Source organism: Alligator sinensis, unplaced genomic scaffold, assembly GCF_000455745.1.
Source record: "Alligator sinensis unplaced genomic scaffold, ASM45574v1 scaffold1298_1, whole genome shotgun sequence".
NCBI classification, from domain to species: Eukaryota; Metazoa; Chordata; order Crocodylia; family Alligatoridae; genus Alligator; species Alligator sinensis.
In genome coordinates, this window is record NW_005842192.1 from 63,908 (window position 1) to 69,460 (window position 5,553).

The window sequence follows — 5,553 nt, forward strand, 5'->3', positions numbered from 1 at the left end:
GGGGGTGGCTGTCTATCCTTTTAGAGCATTCGGAGGGGGGGATTCAGGTGTGTTTCCACCACGGTCAGACACAGCCCCTCTCCCACCCCCATCCCAGGAACAGCCAGCCCTGCAGACCCCCGCTCACGTGTTTCAAGCACTTGGGAAATGGGGGGCCAGCCCCTGTGCATGTTGTCCTGTCCTCCCGGCCCAACGGGGCTCAGCAGAAATCCCGGGATAGCTGCTCTCTGCCCCCCGCTCACCGGGCAGGCTGCGGGAAGGGATCAGACCCCTCCTGTCATTGCAGCAGATGCCGGTGTGAGCTGAAAGCAATGCTCAGAGGAGACTGAAATAAGAGGAAGGCAGGGCCCTCCTGAAGTCGCATCTAGCCCAAGACAGGATCATCCCAGCCTAAACCATCCTGGCCACAATCTGCTCTTGCAAAGTATGCAGGGATGGAGAGTCCACCGCAGGGTAAGGGCAGGACTTGCCCAGGTGATCCTCAGCACACAGGATGCCGTGCAAAACTTCCTGGCAGGTCGGAGCTGGGGATAGCCCTGTTGCATAAGGCGATTCAGGCAAGGTCTTCCAGGGACACAGAGACTCTGCACGTTCAGGAAAGCACAGGCAGGTGGAGCTTTCTGCAGCGGTGTTTCTCAATGCACTGCCATATTTCTGCAGCTCCTTACACAATAGCCTTGGTCCCTCCAGCTGACGGGGAAAGCTCTCTGCTCCCAGCCCGTCTTGCAGCGCCCGTCACCGCGTGGCTTTCCTTCCATAGCCATTCCCCGAGCCCGTGGACATGTGTCCTAGGCCACGGAGACTCCCAGCCCTGTCCTGGCCTGGGTACCCACGGCAGTGGCTGGGGGAGTCGGCTCCATCCTGAGGTGAGGAGCCTGGAGGGGGACTCTCCACATCTCCCCACCGGTCCTGAGAGTTTCCAAAACCCTCGAGCTCATGGTCCAAGGTCGTCTCTATGGAGGCAGCAGAGCCCAGTGCTGGAAAAGTCACGTAGTGGTGCCACAGGGGCTCTCGCCACTGGGATCTCAGAGCCAGGGCCCTAAATGATCCCCTTGGGCTGTGGCAATGGTGGGGGGATGTTTGGGAGGGGAAAGGGAAGATCCAACGTGTCTCTCTCCCATTAAAGTCCATAGCACTGGAGCACTGGTGCCATGCAAGCCACCCCTTCAGGCGTGTCTGTGCCCTGCCGTGGCATCCAGGCAGACTCGGCAGGGTTTCCCGTGCCCGCTGACACCTGGAATAGATTTGCCCAATAAGGAAACTTCCAGGTCTCTGCAACTCAGCCTGGCAAGCCCATTGCATCTCCTGCAGCAGCTGTGGGGTATTGGGGCTTACACCTGCTCTGGCTGGGAGCCGTCTCAGATGGCTCAGCTCCGCCACCACCTCGTGGCATTCGTGCCTCTTCAGTGGCGGATCCCATTTGCAAAACCCCCGTGCAAAACTCTGAAGCCTTTCGCCCTGGCCTTGCCGGGCATTTCCCCACAGCAGGAAATCCTCTGTACAATGCTCAAGCCTTTCCAGGACATCAAACATCTCTGGTGTCGCTCCATGAGACACTCCAGGAGCTGAACTGGCACCTGAAGGGAGGCAAGGCAACCCAGACTTGCAGAAGAGGGTACGGACTGGGCTACAGCTAAGGCTGGGGCTTTCGGTGGGGGTGTGCTGATTCTCCTGCTAGGAGCAAAGCTGGAGCTGGGGGGCTAGAGGGTTTTGCTCCTCCTGATGCTGCCAGTATCTCTGCCACTGGACCCACTGCTGGGGATAGGCACCCCAGTCCATCCACCCTGTGCCCACTGCTGGGGGCAGGCAGTAGGACCTGCCCGTGCCCATCACAGGGATATACATGCAGGGAGTTTCATAGTTTCATAGTTTCAGGGTCGGAAGGGACCTAATAGATCTTCTAGCCCGACCCCCCGCCAGGGCGGGAGAACAACCCAAAAACACAAACAAAACCACTCACCCTAAAAACAAAAACGGGACTCAAATGAGTCCAGCCAGGTAAGTATCCAGCCTCTTCTTAAAGATCCCCAGGGTAGGGGCCAGCACCACCTCCCTTGGAAGTTGGTTCCAGCTCCTAGCCGCCCTGACTGTGAAGTAGTTTTTTCGGATGTCCAATCTGTACCTCCTCTCCATCAACTTGTGCCCATTATTCCTTGTTATGCCAGCAGGGGCTAGGGGAAACAGCGTCTCCCCCAAACCCTTCTGGTTCCCCCTAGTGAGTTTATAGACGGTCACCAGGTCCCCCCTCAGCCTTCTCTTGTGGAGGCTGAATAGGTTCAAGTCCCGCAGTCTCTCACTGTAGGGTCTGCCCTGTTGTCCCCGGATCATGCGGGTGGCCCTCCTCTGGACCCTCTCCATGTTGTCCACATCCCTCCTGAAATGGGGCGCACAGAACTGGACACAATACTCCAGCTGCGGCCTGACCAGCGTCGCATAGAGGGGGAGGATCACCTCCCTGGCTCTACTCGAGATGCACCTGTGGATGCACGACAAGGTCCGGTTAGCCCTGCCAACCATGACCTCGCATTGTCGGCCCATGTTCATCTTGGAGTCAATAATGACACCAAGATCCCTTTCCGCCTCCGTGCTCTCAAGTAGGGAGTTCCCCATCGTATAAGTGTGCTGCTGGTTCCTACTACCCAAGTGCAGCACCCTGCACTTGTCCGTATTGAAACGCATCCTGTTCCTGTCTGCCCACCCCTGTAACCTATCCAGATCCTTCTGCAATCTCTCTCTCCCTGCTAGCGTGCTCACCTCCCCCCAAATTTTGGTGTCATCAGCGAATTTAAACAGGTTGCTCTCCACCCCAACATCAAGATCGCTGATGAAGACATTGAACAGCGCAGGGCCCAGGACCGAGCCCTGAGGGACTCCACTACCCACCTCCCCCCAAGTCGAATATGATCCATCCACCACCACCCTCTGAGTGCGACCCTTCAGCCAATCTGCAATCCATCTGACCGTGTAGGCATCTATGCCACAGTCGCCTAGTTTACTAATTAGGATGGGGTGAGAGACGGTGTCAAAGGCCTTGCTGAAGTCCAGAAAGACTACATCCACCGCGACACCTGCATCCATGGCCTTTGTGACCTGATCATAAAAGGCAATCAGGTTGGTCTGACATGATCTCCCCCTAATAAATCCATGCTGATTGCCCCTGAGCATCATCTCGGATGCCGGCCCATCACAAATGTGCTCCTTGATGATCTTCTCAAAGAGCTTCCCCAGGATTGAGGTAAGACTGACGGGCCTATAATTGCCCGGGTCCTCCCTTTTCCCTTTTTTGAAGATGGGGACCACATTAGCTACCTTCCAATCGTCTGGCACCTGGCCCAAGCACCACGATCGCTCGTAGAGCCGTGCCAGGGGCCCTGCAATAACCCCAGCCAGCTCCCTCAGCACCCTGGGGTGGAGAGCATCCGGACCCGCTGACTTGAACGCGTCCAGCCCCTCCAGAAGCTCTCTAACCCGGTCCTCCCCAACCTGAGGTCTGAAGGCGATCCCCTCGCGTCCGGCTTCTATCACAGCAGGGAAGTCCCGGTCCCTGCACAAGAAAACGGAGGTGAAGAATTGGTTAAAGAGGTCCGCTTTATCCTCTGACGCAACCACCAGATTGCCCCGCATATCCTGCAGGGGCCCCACATTACCCGGCGCCTTCTTCATCCTCCCAATATATTTGAAAAAGGACTTTTTGTTATCCTTAATCCTGGACGCTAATCCGAGCTCTATCTCCGCCTTGGCCTTCCTAACAGCCCGCCTGCAGGCCCGAGCAGAGGAGGTATACTCCTCTTTGGAGATTACACCCCCCTTCCACCGGGCGTACGCCACCCTTTTGGCAAGCAGGCATTCCCGGACACCCTTGGTGAGCCAGGGGGGCTTTTGGACACTCCTGCCCGCCTTGCTTCTTGTCGGGATGGACACCCCTTGGGCCCCGAGTATCGTTTCCTTAAGGAACGACCACTCCTCTTGGACGCTGAGTTCCTCTGCCCTCAAGGACCCCAGTTCCTCTCCCACTAATCTCCTCATCTCACTGAAGTTGGCCCTCCTGAAGTCTAGGGCCACCACCTTGCTGCGGGCCCTTGACACTCTACGCTGGATGGTGAATTCCAGCATGCGATGATCACTATTGCCCAGGTGGTCAAGAACCTGGAGGCCTCTTACCAGGTCGTCGCCTGCGGCCAGGACCAGGTCCAGCAGGGCATCTCCTCTGGTGGGACTGTGCACCTCCTGAATCAAGTGGAGGTCCTGCAACTCGGCCAAGAACTTCCTGGAGCGGTCCGTCCCGGCTGACTGCTCCTCCCAGCAGATGTCCGGGTAATTAAAATCGCCCATGACAACTACATCCCTTGCTTTTAGTGTCTCCGCAAGCTGGCCTGAAAATTCCCTGTCCAGCTCCTCCTCCTGATTGGGGGGTCTGTAATAGACCCCCACCGTCAAATCCCTCTCGCCTTGCCCCCCCTGGATCTTGACCCAGAGCACTTCAGCTCGCCCTTCAGCTGGGCCCTGGCCCCGCGCTGTCACTGCCCCGCAATCCCAGCCCTACCCAGCTATCCTACTCTTGGACACTGCCCCTGCCCTCCTATGGCCCCATCTCATCCGCCCGGCCGAGCGCTCCCTGCCCACGGGGGTCCCGGTCTGGTCTCCTTGGAGGCCCGCCTGCCTGGCACCCGCAGGGGTGGATGCAGGGTGAACGAGCCGGGGGCCACATAGCATCAAGGCCCCCACTACCTGCAACAGCTCACCAAAACTCCCTCCAGCCCAAATACTTGCCCACCCCTGGACTAGGTGAGCTCTGGAGGTCCCTTCCAGCCCTGCTTCTCTATGACGGTCCAATGCATTTCTGGCACCCAGCCGCACGTGCCCAAATACATATCCATTTCGGACAGGAGAAACTGTCACTTGGGCTGACTTCACTGCAGACCCTGAGGAGCTGGCACAAGCAGCAGGGGTTTCCACACCGGCTGTAGCTTTCACCTGTTCCATACGGTGCTGTCCTTTCCCCTTTACGTCTCTGTGCAATGGGACCTGTGCAGGGTGCATGCCCTACACGTGGTCATGGCAAGCCCGTTGGTCTGGTGTGTGGATCAGGCAACACACCTGAGGTCTCAACTCGTCTTATATTGTGAAGATATAACATATTGTCATCAGGTTTCAACTAGAGATGACCCCCAGCTCTGCACCATGCCTGGCCATGCAGACCCCAGCCACGGAGCATCGCCCTGGGGCTGCCCTCAACACCCTCGAGCTGCGACACAAATTTGGACTTTGTCCCCAAATGCCAGGAGTTTGAGCAACTTCAGAAAATCCTCACTGCCCGCACAGCCCGCACACCTGGGCAGCAGGGAGGGGGCCGTGCCCAGGGCGAGGAAGCTGCAGCCCGGGGAAACCCCAAGTGCCTTGGCCATGACTCATCCCTCCTTGCACAAGACCCTGGACGACACATAAAAGGGCTTCCCTGCAGCCAACGGCACAGCCCAGACCCACGGCACCATGCAGACCTGCTGGGTCATCCTGCTCCTGCCCCTGCTCGGGGCAGCCCGCACCGAGCTGCCC

General features: G+C 58.0%; 1 pseudogene; it reads left to right on the plus strand.

Annotated features, from left to right (window-relative positions):
- Positions 1 to 5,490: 5,490 nt before the first annotated feature.
- LOC102374410 overlaps positions 5,491 to 5,553 on the plus strand; it is a 7,092-nt pseudogene continuing 7,029 nt past the window's right edge.